General features: G+C 42.6%; 6 non-coding genes across 6 annotated transcripts; all 6 read right to left on the bottom strand.

Annotated features, from left to right (window-relative positions):
• Positions 1–3,053: 3,053 nt before the first annotated feature.
• TRNAI-AAU (transfer RNA isoleucine (anticodon AAU)) lies at positions 3,054–3,127 on the bottom strand. The gene has a single exon. It is a non-coding gene; the product is annotated as a tRNA-Ile (tRNA).
• Positions 3,128–14,206: 11,079 nt separating this feature from the next.
• TRNAI-AAU (transfer RNA isoleucine (anticodon AAU)) lies at positions 14,207–14,280 on the bottom strand. Its single transcript has one exon. It is a non-coding gene; the product is annotated as a tRNA-Ile (tRNA).
• Positions 14,281–16,604: 2,324 nt separating this feature from the next.
• TRNAI-AAU (transfer RNA isoleucine (anticodon AAU)) lies at positions 16,605–16,678 on the bottom strand. The gene has a single exon. It is a non-coding gene; the product is annotated as a tRNA-Ile (tRNA).
• Positions 16,679–18,272: 1,594 nt separating this feature from the next.
• On the bottom strand, positions 18,273–18,346 carry TRNAI-AAU (transfer RNA isoleucine (anticodon AAU)). Its single transcript has one exon. It is a non-coding gene; the product is annotated as a tRNA-Ile (tRNA).
• Positions 18,347–19,071: 725 nt separating this feature from the next.
• TRNAI-AAU (transfer RNA isoleucine (anticodon AAU)) lies at positions 19,072–19,145 on the bottom strand. The gene has a single exon. It is a non-coding gene; the product is annotated as a tRNA-Ile (tRNA).
• Positions 19,146–19,870: 725 nt separating this feature from the next.
• TRNAI-AAU (transfer RNA isoleucine (anticodon AAU)) lies at positions 19,871–19,944 on the bottom strand. The gene has a single exon. It is a non-coding gene; the product is annotated as a tRNA-Ile (tRNA).
• Positions 19,945–21,551: the final 1,607 nt, after the last annotated feature.

Raw genomic sequence — 21,551 nt, 5'->3', positions numbered from 1 at the left:
GCATAAGAGGGAGGCCAGTTGCAGGGGGATTTTTTCTTCCCTTGGAAAAAAAATGCCTAACTCATTCACAAATACAACCCTTATCCTCACAACAACCTAAAGGAAAACTACATGTGATCTGAAGGAAATTCATGAATATTACAATTATCTTCAAACTGACTTGTGGCCTGAATCACATTTAAGTAGAACTGGGACAAAGAAGGTTAAATGCATCTCATTGGACGTCCCGCAGCAGTACTGACCCATGACCATTTATGGACTGCTGCTTGAAACAAAACAGCAAACTAGTCATAGTAAATCTAAAGCTGTGGGTGGGAATTCTGCATCAGTCTCATGCTTCTGCAGAAATATTTCCCAAATTGACAAAGTGGCCAATACTGGGATCAAATTCGCTAACTTGGCGTGATTAGCACCATGCTCAGTCAGATAAAGTGACTGGAGCATAAGAGGGAGGCCAGTTGCAGGGGGATTTTTTCTTCCCTTGGAAAAAAAATGCCTAACTCATTCACACATACAACCCTTATCCTCACAACAACCTAAAGAAAAACTGCATGTGATCTGAAGGAAATTCATGAATATTACAATTATCTTCAAACTGACGTGTGGCCTGCGTCACATTTAAGTAGTACTGAGACAAAGAAGGTTAAATGCATCTCATTGGTCATTTCCCACAGCAGTACTGACCTGTGACCATTTATGGACTGCTGCTTCCAACAAAACAGTAAACTTGTCATAGTAAATCTAAAGCTGTGGGTGGGAATTCTGCATCAATCTAATGCTTCTGCATACATTTTTCCCAAATTGACAAAGTGGCCAATACAGGGATCAAATACGCTAACTTGGCGTTATTAGCACCATGCTCAGTCAGAAAAAGTATGCCTTCTGACTGGAGCATAGGAGGGAGGCCAGTTGCAGGGGGGAGTTTTCTTCCCTTGAAAGAAAATGCCTAACTCATTCACAAATACAGCCCTTATCCTCACAACAACATTGGTTATGTCCCGCAGCAGTACTGACCCATGACCATGTATGCACAGCTGCTTCCAACAAAACAGCAATCTTGTGTTAGTAACTCTAAAGCTGTGAGTGCCAATTCTGCATCAATCTCATGCTTCTGCAGAAATATTTCCCAAAATGACAAAGTGGCCAATACGGGGATCGAACCCGTGACCTTGGCGTTATTAGCACGACGCTCTAACCGGCCAGCTGAGAGTCCTGTTTCTGACTGGAGCATAAGAGGGAGGCCAGTTGCAGCGGGATTTTTTCTTCCATTGGAAAAAAAATGCCTAACTCATTCACACATAAAACCCTTATCCTCACAACAACCTAAAGAAAAACTACATGTGATCTGAAGGAAATTCATGAATATGACAATTATCTTCAAACTGACTTGTAGCCTGCATCACATTTAAGTAGAACTGGGACAAAGAAGGTTAAATGCATCTCATTGGTCATTTCCCACAGCAGTACTGACCTGTGACCATTTATGGACTGCTGCTTCCAACAAAACAGCAAACTTGTCATCGTAAATCTAAAGCTGTGGGTGGGAATTCTGCATCAATCTCATGCTTCTGCAGAAATATTTCCCAAATTGACAAAGTGGCCAATACTGGGATCAAATTCGCTAACTTGGCGTGATTAGCACCATGCTCAGTCAGAAAAAGTATGCCTTCTGACTGGAGCATAGGAGGGAGGCCAGTTGCAGGGGGGAGTTTTCTTCCCTTGAAAGAAAATGCCTAACTCATTCACAAATACAACCCTTATCCTCACAACAACATTGGTTATGTCCGCAGTAGTACTGACCCGTGACTATGTATGCACAGCTGCTTCCAACAAAACAGGAAACTAGTCATAGTAAATCTAAAGCTGTGAGTGCCAATTCTGCATCAATCTCATCCTTCTGCAGAAATATTTCCCAAATTGACAAAGTGGCCAATACTAGGATCAAATTCGCTAACTTGGCGTGATTAGCACCATGCTCAGTCAGAAAAAGTATGCCTTCTGACTGGAGCATAGGAGGGAGGCTAGTTGCAGGGGGGAGTTTTCTTCCCTTGAAAGAAAATGCCTAACTCATTCACAAATACAACCCTTATCCTCACAACAACATTGGTTATGTCCGCAGCAGTACTGACCCGTGACTATGTATGCACAGCTGCTTCCAACAAAACAGCAATCTTGTGTTAGTAACTCTAAAGCTTTGAGTGCCAATTCTGCATCAATCTCATGCTTCTGCAGAAATATTTCCCAAAATGACAATGTGGCCAATACAGGGATCGAACTGGTCACCTTGGCATTATTAGCACCACGCTCTAACCAACTGAGCTAACCGGCCAGCTGAGAGGAATATTTCTGACTGGACCATAAGAGGGAGGCCAGTTGCAGGGGGATTTTTTCTTCCATTGGAAAAAAAATGCCTAACTCATTCACACATAAAACCCTTATCCTCACAACAACCTAAAGAAAAACTACATGTGATCTGAAGGAAATTCATGAATATGACAATTATCTTCAAACTGACTTGTAGCCTACATCACATTTAAGTAGAACTGGGACAAAGAAGGTTAAATGCATCTCATTGGTCATTTCCCACAGCAGTACTGACCTGTGACCATTTATGGACTGCTGCTTCCAACAAAACAGCAAACTTGTCATAGTAAATCTAAAGCTGTGGGTGGGAATTCTGCATCAATCTAATGCTTCTGCAGACATTTTTCCCAAATTGACAAAGTGGCCAATACTGGGATCAAATTCGCTAACTTGGCGTGATTAGCACCATGCTCAGTCAGAAAAAGTATGCTTCTGACTGGAGCATAGGAGGGAGGCCAGTTGCAGGGGGGAGTTTTCTTTCCTTGAAAGAAAATGCCTAACTCATTCACAAATACAACCCTTATCCTCACAACAACATTGGTTATGTCCGCAGCAGTACTGACCCGTGACTATGTATGCACAGCTGCTTCCAACAAAACAGCAATCTTGTGTTAGTAACTCTAAAGCTGTGAGTGCCAATTCTGCATCAATCTCATCCTTCTGCAGAAATATTTCCCAAAATGACAAAGTGGCCAATACGGGGATCAAACCCGTGACCTTGGCATTATTAGCACCACGCTCTAACCAACTGAGCTAACCGGCCAGCTGAGAGGAATATTTCTGACTGGACCATAAGAGGGAGGCCAGTTGCAGGGGGATTTTTTATTCCATTGGAAAAAAAATGCCTAATTCATTCACACATAAAACCCTTATCCTCACAACAACCTAAAGAAAAACTACATGTGATCTGAAGGAAATTCATGAATATGACAATTATCTTCAAACTGACTTGTAGCCTGCATCACATTTAAGTAGAACTGGGACAAAGAAGGTTAAATGCATCTCATTGGTCATTTCCCACAGCAGTACTGACCTGTGACCATTTATGGACTGCTGCTTCCAACAAAACAGCAAACTAGTCATAGTAAATCTAAAGCTGTGGGTGGGAATTCTGCATCAATCTCATGCTTCTGCAGAAATATTTCCCAAATTGACAAAGTGGCCAATACTGGGATCAAATTCGCTAACTTGTCGTGATTAGCACCATGCTCAGTCAGAAAAAGTATGCCTTCTGACTGGAGCATAGGAGGGAGGCCAGTTGCAGGGGGATTTTTTCTAACCTTGGAAAAAAAATGCCTAACTCATTCACACATACAACCCTTATCCTCACAACAACCTAAAGAAAAACTACATGTGATCTGAAGGAAATTCATGAATATTACAATTATCTTCAAACTGACTGTGGCCTGCATCACATTTAAGTAGAACTGGGACAAAGAAGGTTAAATGCATCTCATTGGAAGTGCCGCAGCAGTACTGACCCGTGACCATTTATGGACTGCTGCTTGAAACAAAACAGCAAACTAGTCATAGTAAATCTAAAGCTGTGGGTGGGAATTCTGCATCAATCTCATGCTTCTGCAGAAATATTTCCCAAATTGACAAAGTGGCCAATGCTGGGATCAAATTCGCTAACTTGGCGTGATTAGCACCATGCTCAGTCACAAAAAGTACGCCTTCTGACTGGAGCATAGGAGGGAGGCCAGTTGCAGGGGGGAGTTTACTTCCCTTGAAAGAAAATGCCTAACTCATTCACAAATACAACCCTTATCCTCACAACAACATTGGTTATGTCCCGCAGCAGTACTGACCCGTGACTATGTATGCACAGCTGCTTCCAACAAAACAGCAATCTTGTGTTAGTAATTCTAATGCTGTGGGTGCCAATTCTGCATCAATCTCATGCTTCTGCAGAAATATTTCCCAAAATGACAAAGTGGCCAATACAGGGATCGAACCCATGACCTTGGCATTATTAGCACCACGCTCTAACCAACTGAGCTCACCGGCCAGCTGAGAGCCGTGTTTCTGACTGGAGCATAAGAGGGAGGCCAGTTGCAGGGGGATTTTTTCTTCCCTTGGAAAAAAAATGCCTAACTCATTCACAAATACAACCCTTATCCTCACAACAACCTAAAGGAAAACTACATGTGATCTGAAGGAAATTCATGAATATTACAATTATCTTCAAACTGACTTGTGGCCTGAATCACATTTAAGTAGAACTGGGACAAAGAAGGTTAAATGCATCTCATTGGACGTCAGGCAGCAGTACTGACCCGTGACCATTTATGGACTGCTGCTTGAAACAAAACAGCAAACTAGTCATAGTAAATCTAAAGCTCTGGGTGGGAATTCTGCATCAGTCTCATGCTTCTGCAGAAATATTTCCCAAATTGACAAAGTGGCCAATACTGGGATCACATTCGCTAACTTGGCGTGATTAGCACCATGCTCAGTCAGATAAAGTGACTGGAGCATAAGAGGGAGGCCAGTTGCAGGGGGATTTTTTCTTCCCTTGGAAAAAAAATGCCTAACTCATTCACACATACAACCCTTATCCTCACAACAACCTAAAGAAAAACTCCATGTGATCTGAAGGAAATTCATGAATATTACAATTATCTTCAAACTGACGTGTGGCCTGCGTCACATTTAAGTAGTACTGAGACAAAGAAGGTTAAATGCATCTCATTGGTCATTTCCCACAGCAGTACTGACCTGTGACCATTTATGGACTGCTGCTTCCAACAAAACAGTAAACTTGTCATAGTAAATCTAAAGCTGTGGGTGGGAATTCTGCATCAATCTAATGCTTCTGCATACATTTTTCCCAAATTGACAAAGTGGCCAATACAGGGATCAAAACGCTAACTTGGCGTTATTAGCACCATGCTCAGTCAGAAAAAGTATGCCTTCTGACTGGAGCATAGGAGGGAGGCCAGTTGCAGGGGGGAGTTTTCTTCCCTTGAAAGAAAATGCCTAACTCATTCACAAATACAGCCCTTATCCTCACAACAACATTGGTTATGTCCCGCAGCAGTACTGACCCGTGACCATGTATGCACAGCTGCTTCCAACAAAACAGCAATCTTGTGTTAGTAACTCTAAAGCTGTGAGTGCCAATTCTGCATCAATCTCATGCTTCTGCAGAAATATTTCCCAAAATGACAAAGTGGCCAATACGGGGATCGAACCCATGACCTTGGCGTTATTAGCACCACGCTCTAACCAGCCAGCTGAGAGTCCTGTTTCTGACTGGAGCATAAGAGGGAGGCCAGTTGCAGGGGGATTTTTTCTTCCATTGGAAAAAAAATGCCTAACTCATTCACACATAAAACCCTTATCCTCACAACAACCTAAAGAAAAACTACATGTGATCTGAAGGAAATTCATGAATATGACAATTATCTTCAAACTGACTTGTAGCCTGCATCACATTTAAGTAGAACTGGGACAAAGAAGGTTAAATGCATCTCATTGGTCATTTCCCACAGCAGTACTGACCTGTGACCATTTATGGACTGCTGCTTCCAACAAAACAGTAAACTTGTCATAGTAAATCTAAAGCTGTGGGTGGGAATTCTGCATCAATCTAATGCTTCTGCAGACATTTTTCCCAAATTGACAAAGTGGCCAATACAGGGATCAAATACGCTAACTTGGCGTTATTAGCGACATGCTCAGTCAGAAAAAGTATGCCTTCTGACTGGAGCATATGAGGGAGGCCAGTTGCAGGGGGGAGCTTTCTTCCCTTGAAAGAAAATGCCTAACTCATTCACAAATACAGCCCTTATCCTCACAACAACATTGGTTATGACCCGCAGCAGTACTGACCCATGACCATGTATGCACAACTGCTTCCAACAAAACAGCAATCTTGTGTTAGTAACTCTAAAGCTGTGAGTGCCAATTCTGCATCAATCTCATGCTTCTGCAGAAATATTTCCCAAAATGACAAAGTGGCCAATACAGGGATCGAACCCGTGACCTTGGCGTTATTAGCACCACGCTCTAACCGGCCAGCTGAGAGTCCTGTTTCTGACTGGAGCATAAGAGGGAGGCCAGTTGCAGGGGGATTTTTTCTTCCATTGGAAAAAAAATGCCTAACTCATTCACACATAAAACCCTTATCCTCACAACAACCTAAAGAAAAACTAAATGTGATCTGAAGGAAATTCATGATTATGACAATTTTCTTCAAACTGACTTGTAGCCTGCATCACATTTAAGTAGCACTGGGACAAAGAAGGTTAAATGCATCTCATTGGTCATTTCCCACAGCAGTACTGACCCGTGACCATGTATGCACAGCTGCTTCCAACAAAACGGCAATCTTGTGTTAGTAACTCTAAAGCTGTGAGTGCCAATTCTGCATCAATCTCATGCATCTGCAGAAATATTTCCCAAAATGACAAAGTGGCCAATACGGGGATCGAACCCGTGACCTTGGCGTTATTAGCACCACGCTCTAACCGGCCAGCTGAGAGGCATATTTCTGAGTGGAGCATAAGAGGGAGGCCAGTTGCAGAGGGATTTTTTCTTCCCTTGGAAAAAAATGCCTAACTCATTCACACATAAAACCCTTATCCTCACAACAACCTAAAGAAAAACTAAATGTGATCTGAAGGAAATTCACGATTATGACAATTATCTTCAAACTGACTTGTAGCCTGCACCACATTTAAGTAGCACTGGGACAAAGCAGGTTAAATGCATCTCATTGGTCATTTCCCACAGCAGTACTGACCTGTGACCATTTATGGACTGCTGCTTCCAACAAAACTGCAAACTAGTCATAGTAAATCTCAAGCTGTGGGTGGGAATTCTGCATCAATCTCATGCTTCTGCAGAAATATTTCCCAAATTGACAAAGTGACCAATACTGGGATCAAATTCGCTAACTTGGCGTGATTAGCACCATGCTCAGTCAGAAAAAGTATGCCTTCTGACTGGAGCATAGGAGGGAGGCCAGTTGCAGGGGGTAGTTTTCTTCCCTTGAAAGAAAATGCCTAACTCATTCACAAATACAACCCTTATCCTCACAACAACATTGGTTATGTCCCGCAGCAGTACTGACCCGTGACCATGTATGCACAGCTGCTACCAACAAAACAGCAATCTTGTGTTAGTAACTCTAAAGCTGTGAGTGCCAATTCTGCATCAATCTCATGCTTCTGCAGAAATATTTCCCAAAATGACAAAGTGGCCAATACGGGGATCAAACCCGTGACCTTGGCGTTATTAGCACCACTCTCTAACCAACTGAGCTAACCGGCCAACTAAGAGTCTTTTTCCCTTGGAAAAAAAATGCCTAACTCATTCACACATAAAACCCTTATCCTCACAACAACCTAAAGAAAAACTACATGTGATCTGAAGGAAATTCATGAATATGACAATTATCTTCAAACTGACTTGTAGCCTGCATCACATTTAAGTAGAACTGGGACAAAGAAGGTTAAATGCATCTCATTGGTCATTTCCCACAGCAGTACTGACCTGTGACCATTTATGGACTGCTGCTTCCAACAAAACAGTAAACTTGTCATAGTAAATCTAAAGCTGTGGGTGGGAATTCTGCATCAATCTAATGCTTCTGCAGACATTTTTCCCAAATTGACAAAGTGGCCAATACAGGGATCAAATACGCTAACTTGGCGTTATTAGCGACATGCTCAGTCAGAAAAAGTATGCCTTCTGACTGGAGCATATGAGGGAGGCCAGTTGCAGGGGGGAGCTTTCTTCCCTTGAAAGAAAATGCCTAACTCATTCACAAATACAGCCCTTATCCTCACAACAACATTGGTTATGTCCCGCAGCAGTACTGACCCGTGACCATGTATGCACAACTGCTTCCAACAAAACAGCAATCTTGTGTTAGTAACTCTAAAGCTGTGAGTGCCAATTCTGCATCAATCTCATGCTTCTGCAGAAATATTTCCCAAAATGACAAAGTGGCCAATACGGGGATCAAACCCGTGACCTTGGCGTTATTAGCACCACTCTCTAACCAACTGAGCTAACCGGCCAACTGAGAGTCTTTTTCCCTTGGAAAAAAAATGCCTAACTCATTCACACATAAAACCCTTATCCTCACAACAACCTAAAGAAAAACTACATTTGATCTGAAGGAAATTCATGAATATGACAATTATCTTCAAACTGACTTGTGGCCTGCATCACATTTAAGTAGAACTGGGACAAAGAAGGTTAAATGCATCTCATTGGAAGTGCCGCAGCAGTACTGACCCGTGACCATTTATGGACTGCTGCTTGAAACAAAACAGCAAACTAGTCATAGTAAATCTAAAGCTGTGGGTGGGAATTCTGCATCAATCTCATGCTTCTGCAGAAATATTTCCCAAATTGACAAAGTGGCCAATGCTGGGATCAAATTAGCTAACTTGGCGTGATTAGCACCATGCTCAGTCAGAAAAAGTACGCCTTCTGACTGGAGCATAGGAGGGAGGCCAGTTGCGGGGGGGAGTTTACTTCCCTTGAAAGAAAATGCCTAACTCATTCACAAATACAACCCTTATCCTCACAACAACATTGGTTATGTCCCGCAGCAGTACTGACCCGTGACCATGTATGCACAGCTGCTTCCAACAAAACAGCAATCTTGTGTTAGTAATTCTAATGCTGTGGGTGCCAATTCTGCATCAATCTCATGCTTCTGCAGAAATATTTCCCAAAATGACAAAGTGGACAATACAGGGATCTAACCCATGACCTTGGCGTTATTAGCACCACGCTCTAACCAACTGAGCTAACCGGCCAGCTGAGAGCCGTGTTTCTGACTGGAGCATAAGAGGGAGGCCAGTTGCAGGGGGATTTTTTCTTCCCTTGGAAAAAAAATGCCTAACTCATTCACAAATACAACCCTTATCCTCACAACAACCTAAAGGAAAACTACATGTGATCTGAAGGAAATTCATGAATATTACAATTATCTTCAAACTGACTTGTGGCCTGAATCACATTTAAGTAGAACTGGGACAAAGAAGGTTAAATGCATCTCATTGGACGTCCCGCAGCAGTACTGACCCGTGACCATTTATGGACTGCTGCTTGAAACAAAACAGCAAACTAGTCATAGTAAATCTAAAGCTGTGGGTGGGAATTCTGCATCAGTCTCATGCTTCTGCAGAAATATTTCCCAAATTGACAAAGTGGCCAATACTGGGATCAAATTCGCTAACTTGGCGTGATTAGCACCATGCTCAGTCAGATAAAGTGACTGGAGCATAAGAGGGAGGCCAGTTGCAGGGGGATTTTTTCTTCCCTTGGAAAAAAAATGCCTAACTCATTCACACATACAACCCTTATCCTCACAACAACCTAAAGAAAAACTGCATGTGATCTGAAGGAAATTCATGAATATTACAATTATCTTCAAACTGACGTGTGGCCTGCGTCACATTTAAGTAGTACTGAGACAAAGAAGGTTAAATGCATCTCATTGGTCATTTCCCACAGCAGTACTGACCTGTGACCATTTATGGACTGCTGCTTCCAACAAAACAGTAAACTTGTCATAGTAAATCTAAAGCTGTGGGTGGGAATTCTGCATCAATCTAATGCTTCTGCATACATTTTTCCCAAATTGACAAAGTGGCCAATACAGGGATCAAATACGCTAACTTGGCGTTATTAGCACCATGCTCAGTCAGAAAAAGTATGCCTTCTGACTGGAGCATAGGAGGGAGGCCAGTTGCAGGGGGGAGTTTTCTTCCCTTGAAAGAAAATGCCTAACTCATTCACAAATACAGCCCTTATCCTCACAACAACATTGGTTATGTCCCGCAGCAGTACTGACCCATGACCATGTATGCACAGCTGCTTCCAACAAAACAGCAATCTTGTGTTAGTAACTCTAAAGCTGTGAGTGCCAATTCTGCATCAATCTCATGCTTCTGCAGAAATATTTCCCAAAATGACAAAGTGGCCAATACGGGGATCAAACCCGTGACCTTGGCGTTATTAGCACCACTCTCTAACCAACTGAGCTAACCGGCCAACTGAGAGTCTTTTTCCCTTGGAAAAAAAATGCCTAACTCATTCACACATAAAACCCTTATCCTCACAACAACCTAAAGAAAAACTACATTTGATCTGAAGGAAATTCATGAATATGACAATTATCTTCAAACTGACTTGTGGCCTGCATCACATTTAAGTAGAACTGGGACAAAGAAGGTTAAATGCATCTCATTGGAAGTGCCGCAGCAGTACTGACCCGTGACCATTTATGGACTGCTGCTTGAAACAAAACAGCAAACTAGTCATAGTAAATCTAAAGCTGTGGGTGGGAATTCTGCATCAATCTCATGCTTCTGCAGAAATATTTCCCAAATTGACAAAGTGGCCAATGCTGGGATCAAATTAGCTAACTTGGCGTGATTAGCACCATGCTCAGTCAGAAAAAGTACGCCTTCTGACTGGAGCATAGGAGGGAGGCCAGTTGCGGGGGGGAGTTTACTTCCCTTGAAAGAAAATGCCTAACTCATTCACAAATACAACCCTTATCCTCACAACAACATTGGTTATGTCCCGCAGCAGTACTGACCCGTGACCATGTATGCACAGCTGCTTCCAACAAAACAGCAATCTTGTGTTAGTAATTCTAATGCTGTGGGTGCCAATTCTGCATCAATCTCATGCTTCTGCAGAAATATTTCCCAAAATGACAAAGTGGCCAATACAGGGATCTAACCCATGACCTTGGCGTTATTAGCACCACGCTCTAACCAACTGAGCTAACCGGCAAGCTGAGAGCCGAGTTTCTGACTGGAGCATAAGAGGGAGGCCAGTTGCAGGGGGATTTTTTCTTCCCTTGGAAAAAAAATGCCTAACTCATTCACAAATACAACCCTTATCCTCACAACAACCTAAAGGAAAACTACATGTGATCTGAAGGAAATTCATGAATATTACAATTATCTTCAAACTGACTTGTGGCCTGAATCACATTTAAGTAGAACTGGGACAAAGAAGGTTAAATGCATCTCATTGGACGTCCCGCAGCAGTACTGACCCGTGACCATTTATGGACTGCTGCTTGAAACAAAACAGCAAACTAGTCATAGTAAATCTAAAGCTGTGGGTGGGAATTCTGCATCAGTCTCATGCTTCTGCAGAAATATTTCCCAAATTGACAAAGTGGCCAATACTGGGATCAAATTCGCTAACTTGGCGTGATTAGCACCATGCTCAGTCAGATAAAGTGACTGGAGCATAAGAGGGAGGCCAGTTGCAGGGGGATTTTTTCTTCCCTTGGAAAAAAAATGCCTAACTCATTCACACATACAACCCTTATCCTCACAACAACCTAAAGAAAAACTGCATGTGATCTGAAGGAAATTCATGAATATTACAATTATCTTCAAACTGACGTGTGGCCTGCGTCACATTTAAGTAGTACTGAGACAAAGAAGGTTAAATGCATCTCATTGGTCATTTCCCACAGCAGTACTGACCTGTGACCATTTATGGACTGCTGCTTCCAACAAAACAGTAAACTTGTCATATTAAATCTAAAGCTGTGGGTGGGAATTCTGCATCAATCTAATGCTTCTGCATACATTTTTCCCAAATTGACAAAGTGGCCAATACAGGGATCAAATACGCTAACTTGGCGTTATTAGCACCATGCTCAGTCAGAAAAAGTATGCCTTCTGACTGGAGCATAGGAGGGAGGCCAGTTGCAGGGGGGAGTTTTCTTCCCTTGAAAGAAAATGCCTAACTCATTCACAAATACAGCCCTTATCCTCACAACAACATTGGTTATGTCCCGCAGCAGTACTGACCCATGACCATGTATGCACAGCTGCTTCCAACAAAACAGCAATCTTGTGTTAGTAACTCTAAAGCTGTGAGTGCCAATTCTGCATCAATCTCATGCTTCTGCAGAAATATTTCCCAAAATGACAAAGTGGCCAATACGGGGATCGAACCCGTGACCTTGGCGTTATTAGCACGACGCTCTAACCGGCCAGCTGAGAGTCCTGTTTCTGACTGGAGCATAAGAGGGAGGCCAGTTGCAGCGGGATTTTTTCTTCCATTGGAAAAAAATGCCTAACTCATTCACACATAAAACCCTTATCCTCACAACAACCTAAAGAAAAACTACATGTGATCTGAAGGAAATTCATGAATATGACAATTATCTTCAAACTGACTTGTAGCCTGCATCACATTTAAGTAGAACTGGGACAAAGAAGGTTAAATGCATCTCATTGGTCATTTCCCACAGCAGTACTGACCTGTGACCATTTATGGACTGCTGCTTCCAACAAAACAGCAAACTTGTCATCGTAAATCTAAAGCTGTGGGTGGGAATTCTGCATCAATCTCATGCTTCTGCAGAACTATTTCCCAAATTGACAAAGTGGCCAATACTGGGATCAAATTCGCTAACTTGGCGTGATTAGCACCATGCTCAGTCAGAAAAAGTATGCCTTCTGACTGGAGCATAGGAGGGAGGCCAGTTGCAGGGGGGAGTTTTCTTCCCTTGAAAGAAAATGCCTAACTCATTCACAAAAACAACCCTTATCCTCACAACAACATTGGTTATGTCCGCAGTAGTACTGTCCCGTGACTATGTATGCACAGCTGCTTCCAACAAAACAGCAATCTTGTGTTAGTAACTCTAAAGCTGTGAGTGCCAATTCTGCATCAATCTCATCCTTCTGCAGAAATATTTCCCAAATTGACAAAGTGGCCAATACTGGGATCAAATTCGCTAACTTGGCGTGATTAGCACCATGCTCAGTCAGAAAAAGTAAGCCTTCTGACTGGAGCATAGTAGGGAGGCCAGTTGCAGGGGGGAGTTTTCTTCCCTTGAAAGAAAATGCCTAACTCATTCACAAATACAACCCTTATCCTCACAACAACATTGGTTATGTCCGCAGCAGTACTGACCCGTGACTATGTATGCACAGCTGCTTCCAACAAAACAGCAATCTTGTGTTAGTAACTCTAAAGCTGTGAGTGCCAATTCTGCATCAATCTCATCCTTCTGCAGAAATATTTCCCAAAATGACAAAGTGGCCAATACAGGGAACGAACCCGTGACCTTGGCGTTACGCTCTAACCAACTGAGCTAACCGGCCAGCTGAGAGGCATATTTCTAACTGGAGCATAAGAGGGAGGCCAGTTGCAGGGGGATTTTTTCTTCCCTTGGAAAAAAAATGCCTAACTCATTCACACATAAAACCCTTATCCTCACAACAACCTAAAGAAAAACTACATGTGATCTGAAGGAAATTCACGAATATGACAATTATCTTCAAACTGACTTGTAGCCTGCATCACATTTAAGTAGAACTGGGACAAAGAAGGTTAAATGCATCTCATTGGTCATTTCCCACAGCAGTACTGACCTGTGACCATTTATGGACTGCTGCTTCCAACAAAACAGCAAACTAGTCATAGTAAATCTAAAGCTGTGGGTGGGAATTCTGCATCAATCTCATGCTTCTGCAGAAATATTTCCCAAATTGACAAAGTGGCCAATACTGGGATCAAATTCGCTAACTTGGCGTGATTAGCACCATGCTCAGTCAGAAAAAGTATGCCTTCTGACTGGAGCATAGGAGGGAGGCCAGTTGCAGGGGGGAGTTTTCTTCCCTTGAAAGAAAATGCCTAACTCATTCACAAATACAACCCTTATCCTCACAACAACATTAGTTATGTCCGCAGCAGTACTGACCCGTGACTATGTATGCACAGCTGCTTCCAACAAAACAGCAATCTTGTGTTAGTAACTCTAAAGCTGGGAGTGCCAATTGTGCATCAATCTCATCCTTCTGTAGAAATATTTCCCAAAATGACAAAGTGGCCAATACGGGGATCGAACCCGTGACCTTGGCGTTATTAGCACCATGCTCTAACCAACTGAGCTAACCGGCCAGCTGAGAGGCATATTTCTGACTGGAGCATAAGAGGGAGGCCAGTTGCAGGGGGACTTTTTCTTCCCTTGGAAAAAAAATACCTAACTCATTCACACATAAAACCCTTATCCTCACAACAACCTAATGAAAAACTACATGTGATCTGAAGGAAATTCACGAATATGACAGTTATCTTCAAACTGACTTGTAGCCTTCATCACATTTAAGTAGAACTGGGACAAAGAAGGTTAAATGCATCTCATTGGTCATTTCCCACAGCAGTACTGACCTGTGACCATTTATGGACTGCTGCTTCCAACAAAACAGCAAACTAGTCATAGTAAATCTAAAGCTGTGGGTGGGAATTCTGCATCAATCTCATGCTTCTGCAGAAATATTTCCCAAATTGACAAAGTGGCCAATACTGGGATCAAATCCGCTAACTTGGCGTGATTAGCACCATGCTCAGTCAGAAAAAGTATGCCTTCTGACTGGAGCATAGGAGGGAGGCCAGTTGCAGGGGGGAGCTTTCTTCCCTTGAAAGAAAATGCCTAACTCATTCACAAATACAACCCTTATCCTCACAACAACATTGGTTATGTCCCGCAGCAGTACTGACCCGTGACCATGTATGCACAGCTGCTACCAACAAAACAGCAATCTTGTGTTAGTAACTCTAAAGCTGTGAGTGCCAATTCTGCATCAATCTCATGCTTCTGCTGAAATATTTCCCAAAATGACAAAGTGGCCAATACGGGGATCGAACCTGTGACCTTGGCGTTATTAGCACCACGCGCTAACCAACTGAGCTAATCGACCAGCTGAGAGTCCTGTTTCTGACTGGAGCATAAGAGGGAGGCCAGTTGCAGGGGGATTTTTTCTTCCCTTGCAAAAAAAATGCCTAAGTCATTCACACATAAAACCCTTATCCTCACAACAACCTAAAGAAAAACTACATGTGATCTGAAGGAAATTCATGAATATGACAATTATCTTCAAACTGACGTGTAGCCTGCATCACATTTAAGTAGAACTGGGACAAAGAAGGTTAAATGCATCTCATTGGTCATTTCCCACAGCAGTACTGACCTGTGACCATTTATGGACTGCTGCTTCCAACAAAACAACAAACTAGTCATAGTAAATCTAAAGCTGTGGGTGGGAATTCTGCATCAATCTCATGCTTCTGCAGAAATATTTCCCAAATTGACAAAGTGGCCAATACTGGGATCAAATTCGCTAACTTGGCGTGATTAGCACCATGCTCAGTCAGAAAAAGTATGCCTTCTGACTGGAGCATAGGAGGGAGGCCAGTTGCAGGGGGGAGTTTTCTTCCCTTGAAAGAAAATGCCTAACTCATTCACAAATACAACCCTTATCCTCACAACAACATTAGTTATGTCCGCAGCAGTACTGACCCGTGACTATGTATGCACAGTTGCATCCAACAAAACAGCAATCTTGTGTTAGTAACTCTAAAGCTGTGAGTGCCAATTCTGCATCAATCTCATCCTTCTGCAGAAATATTTCCCAAAATGACAAAGTGGCCAATACGGGGATCAAACCAGTGACCTTGGCGTTATTAGCACCACGCGCTAACCAACTGAGCTAACCGGCCAGCTGAGAGGCAAATTTCTAACTGGAGCATAAAAGGGAGGCCAGTTGCAGGGGGATTTTTTCTTCCCTTGGAAAAAAAATGCCTAACTCATTCACACATAAAACCCTTATCCTCACAACAACCTAAAGAAAAACTACATGTGATCTGAAGGAAATTCACGAATATGACAATTATCTTCAAACTGACTTGTAGCCTGCATCACATTTAAGTAGAACTGGGACAAAGAAGGTTAAATGCATCTCATTGGTCATTTCCCACAGCAGTACTGACCTGTGACCATTTATGGACTGCTGCTTCCAACAAAACAGGAAACTAGTCATAGTAAATCTAAAGCTGTGGGTGGGAATTCTGCATCAATCTCATGCTTCTGCAGAAATATTTCCCAAATTGACAAAGTGGCCAATACTGGGATCAAATTCGCTAACTTGGCGTGATTAGCACCATGCTCAGTCAGAAAAAGTATGCCTTCTGACTGGAGCATAGGAGGGAGGCCAGTTGCAGGGGGGAGTTTTCTTCCCTTGAAAGAAAATGCCTAACTCATTCACAAATACAACCCTTATCCTCACAACAACATTAGTTATGTCCGCAGCAGTACTGACCCGTGACTATGTATGCACAGCTGCTACCAACAAAACAGCAATCTTGTGTTAGTAACTCTAAAGCTGTGAGTGCCAATTCTGCATCAATCTCATGCTTCTGCAGAAATATTTCCCAAAATGACAAAGTGGCCAATACGGGGATCGAACCCGTGACCTTGGCATTATTAGCACCACGCTCTAACCAACTGAGCTAACTGACCAGCTGAGAGTCCTGTTTCTGACTGGAGCATAAGAGGGAGGCCAGTTGCAGGGGGATTTTTTCTCCCCTTGAAAAAAAAATGCCTAAGTCATTCACACATAAAACCCTTATCCTCACAACAACCTAAAGAAAAACTACATGTGATCTGAAGGAAATTCATGAATTTGACAATTACCTTCAAACTGACGTGTAGCCTGCATCACATTTAAGTAGAACTGGGACAAAGAAGGTTAAATGCATCTCATTGGTCATTTCCCACAGCAGTACTGACCTGTGACCATTTATGGACTGCTGCTTCCAACAAAACAGCAAACTAGTCATAGTAAATCTAAAGCTGTGGGTGGGAATTCTGCATCAATCTCATGCTTCTGCAGAAATATTTCCCAAATTGACAAAATGGCCAATACTGGGATCAAATCCGCTAACTTGGCGTGATTAGCACCATGCTCAGTCAGAAAAAGTATGCCTTCTGACTGGAGCATAGGAGGGAGGCCAGTTGCAGGGGGGAGTTTTCTTCCCTTGAAAGAAAATGCCTAACTCATTCACAAATACAACCCTTATCCTCACAACAACATTGGTTATGTCCCGCAGCAGTACTGACCCGTGACCATGTATGCACAGCTGCTTCCAACAAAACAGCAATCTTGTGTTAGTAACTCTAAAGCTGTGAGTGCCAATTCTGCATCAATCTCATGCTTCTGCAGAAATATTTCCCAAAATGACAAAGTGGCCAATACAGGGATCGAACCCGTGACCTAGGCGTTATTAGCACCACGCTCTAACCAATTTAGCTAACCGACCAATACAGGGATCGCACCCGTGACCTTGGCGTTATTAGCACCACGCTCTAACCAACTGAGCTAACCGACCAGCTGAGAGTCCTGTTTCTGACTGGAGCATAAGAGGGAGGCCAGTTGCAGGGGGATTTTTTCTTCCCTTGCAAAAAAAATCCCTAATTCATTCACACATAAAACCCTTATCCTCACAACAACCTAAAGAAAAACTACATGTGATCTGAAGGAAATTCATGAATATGACAATTATCTTCAAACTGACGTGTAGCCTGCATCACATTTAAGTAGAACTGGGACAAAGAAGGTTAAATGCATCTCATTGGTCATTTCCCACAGCAGTAATGACCTGTGACCATTTATGGACTGCTGCTTCCAACAAAACAGGAAACTAGTCATAGTAAATCTAAAGCTGTGGGTGGGAATTCTGCATCAATCTCATGCTTCTGCAGAAATATTTCCCAAATTGACAAAGTGGCCAATACTGGGATCAAATTCGCTAACTTGGCGTGATTAGCACCATGCTCAGTCAGAAAAAGTATGCCTTCTGACTGGAGCATAGGAGGGAGGCCAGTTGCAGGGGGGAGTTTTCTTCCCTTGAAAGAAAATGCCTAACTCATTCACAAATACAACCCTTATCCTCACAACAACATTAGTTATGTCCGCAGCAGTACTGACCCGTGACTATGTATGCACAGTTGCTTCCAACAAAACAGCAATCTTGTGTTAGTAACTCTAAAGCTGTGAGTGCCAATTCTGCATCAATCTCATCCTTCTGCAGAAATATTTCCCAAAATGACAAAGTGGCCAATACGGGGATCGAACCCGTGACCTTGGCGTTATTAGCACCACGCTCTAACCAACTGAGCTAACCGGCCAGCTGAGAGGCAAATTTATAACTGGAGCATAAGAGGGAGGCCAGTTGCAGGGGGATTTTTTCTTCCCTTGGAAAAAAAATGCCTAACTCATTCACACATAAAACCCTTATCCTCACAACAACCTAAAGAAAAACTACATGTGATCTGAACTAAATTCATGAATATGACAATTATCTTCAAACTGACTTGTAGCCTGCATCACATTTAAGTAGAACTGGGACAAAGAAGGTTAAATGCATCTCATTGGTCATTTCCCACAGCAGTACTGACCTGTGACCATTTATGGACTGCTGCTTCCAACAAAACAGCAAACTAGTCATAGTAAATCTAAAGCTGTGGGTGAGAATTCTGCATCAATCTCATGCTTCTGCAGAAATATTTCCCAAATTGACAAAGTGGCCAATACTGGGATCAAATTCGCTAACTTGGCGTGATTAGCACCATGCTCAGTCAGAAAAAGTATGCCTTCTGACTGGAGCATAGGAGGGAGGCCAGTTGCAGGGGGGAGTTTTCTTCCCTTGAAAGAAAATGCCTAACTCATTCACAAATACAACCCTTATCCTCACAACAACATTAGTTATGTCCGCAGCAGTACTGACCCGTGACTATGTATGCACAGTTGCTTCCAACAAAACAGCAATCTTGTGTTAGTAACTCTAAAGCTGTGAGTGCCAATTCTGCATCAATCTCATCCTTCTGCAGAAATATTTCCCAAAATGACAAAGTGGCCAATACGGGGATCGAACCCGTGACCTTGGCGTTATTAGCACCACGCTCTAACCAACTGAGCTAACCGGCCAGCTGAGAGGCAAATTTATAACTGGAGCATAAGAGGGAGGCCAGTTGCAGGGGGATTTTTTCTTCCCTTGGAAAAAAAATGCCTAACTCATTCACACATAAAACCCTTATCCTCACAACAACCTAAAGAAAAACTACATGTGATCTGAAGGAAATTCACGAATATGACAATTATCTTCAAACTGACTTGTAGCCTGCATCACATTTAAGTAGAACTGGGACAAAGAAGGTTAAATGCATCTCATTGGTCATTTCCCACAGCAGTACTGACCTGTGACCATTTATGGACTGCTGCTTCCAACAAAACAGGAAACTAGTCATAGTAAATCTAAAGCTGTGGGTGGGAATTCTGCATCAATCTCATGCTTCTGCAGAAATATTTCCCAAATTGACAAAGTGGCCAATACTGGGATCAAATTCGCTAACTTGGCGTGATTAGCACCATGCTCAGTCAGAAAAAGTATGCCTTCTGACTGGAGCATAGGAGGGAGGCCAGTTGCAGGGGGGAGTTTTCTTCCCTTGAAAGAAAATGCCTAACTCATTCACAAATACAACCCTTATCCTCACAACAACATTAGTTATGTCCGCAGCAGTACTGACCCGTGACTATGTATGCACAGTTGCTTCCAACAAAACAGCAATCTTGTGTTAGTAACTCTAAAGCTGTGAGTGCCAATTCTGCATCAATCTCATCCTTCTGCAGAAATATTTCCCAAAATGACAAAGTGGCCAATACGGGAATCGAACCCGTGACCTTGGCGTTATTAGCACCACGCTCTAACCAACTGAGCTAACCGGCCAGCTGAGAGGCAAATTTCTAACTGGAGCATAAGAGGGAGGCCAGTTGCAGGGGGATTTTTTCTTCCCTTGGAAAAAAAATGCCTAACTCATTCACACATAAAACCCTTATCCTCACAACAACCTAAAGAAAAACTACATGTGATCTGAAGGAAATTCACGAATATGACAATTATCTTCAAACTGACTTGTAGCCTGCATCACATTTAAGTAGAACTGGGACAAAGAAGGTTAAATGCATCTCATTGGTCATTTCCCACAGCAGTACTGACCTGTGACCATTTATGGACTGCTGCTTCCAACAAAACAGGAAACTAGTCATAGTAAATCTAAAGCTGTGGGTGGGAATTCTGCATCAATCTCATGCTTCTGCAGAAATATTTCCCAAATTGACAAAGTGGCCAATACTGGGATCAAATTCGCTAACTTGGCGTGATTAGCACCATGCTCAGTCAGAAAAAGTATGCCTTCTGACTGGAGCATAGGAGGGAGGCCAGTTGCAGGGGGGAGTTTTCTTCCCTTGAAAGAAAATGCCTAACTCATTCACAAATACAACCCTTATCCTCACAACATTAGTTATGTCCGCAGCAGTACTGACCCGTGACTATGTATGCACAGCTGCTTCCAACAAAACAGCAATCTTGTGTTAGTAACTCTAAAGCTGTGAGTGCCAATTGTGCATCAATCTCATCCTTCTGCAGAAATATTTCCCAAAATGACAAAGTGGCCAATAAGGGGATCGAACCCGTGACCTTGGCATTATTAACACCACGCTCTAACCAACTGAGCTAACCAACCAGCTGTGAGGAATTTTTCTGACTGGAGCATAAGAGGGAGGCCAGTTGCAGGGGGACTTTTTCTTCCCTTGGAAAAAAAATACCTAACTCATTCACACATAAAACCCTTATCCTCACAACAACCTAAAGAAAAACTACATGTGATCTGAAGGAAATTCACGAATATGACAATTATCTTCAAACTGACTTGTAGCCTGCATCACATTTAAGTAGAACTGGGACAAAGAAGGTTAAATGCATCTCATTGGTCATTTCCCACAGCAGTACTGACCTGTGACCATTTATGGACTGCTGCTTCCAACAAAACAGGAAACTAGTCATAGTAAATCTAAAGCTGTGAGTGGGAATTCTGCATCAATCTCATGCTTCTGCAGAAATATTTCCCAAATTGACAAAATGGCCAATACTGGGATCAAATTCGCTAACTTGGCGTGATTAGCACCATGCTCAGTCAGAAAAAGTATGCCTTCTGACTGGAGCATAGGAGGGAGGCCAGTTGCAGGGGGGAGTTTTCTTCCCTTGAAAGAAAATGCCTAACTCATTCACAAATACAACCCTTATCCTCACAACAACATTGGTTATGTCCCGCAGCAGTACTGACCCGTGACCATGTATGCACAGCTGCTACCAACAAAACAGCAATCTTGTGTTAGTAACTCTAAAGCTGTGAGTGCCAATTCTGCATCAATCTCATGCTTCTGCAGAAATATTTCCCAAAATGACAAAGTGGCCAATACGGGGATCGAACCCGTGACCTTGGCATTATTAGCATCACGCTCTAACCAACTGAGCTAACTGACCAGCTGAGAGTC

This window comes from Ambystoma mexicanum, chromosome 1p, assembly GCF_040938575.1.
Source record: "Ambystoma mexicanum isolate Mex_15411 chromosome 1p, UKY_AmexF1_1, whole genome shotgun sequence".
NCBI lineage: Eukaryota > Metazoa > Chordata > Amphibia > Caudata > Ambystomatidae > Ambystoma > Ambystoma mexicanum.
Note: the sequence above shows the minus strand (reverse complement) of the source record. Positions and strands in the feature narration are given on the sequence as shown.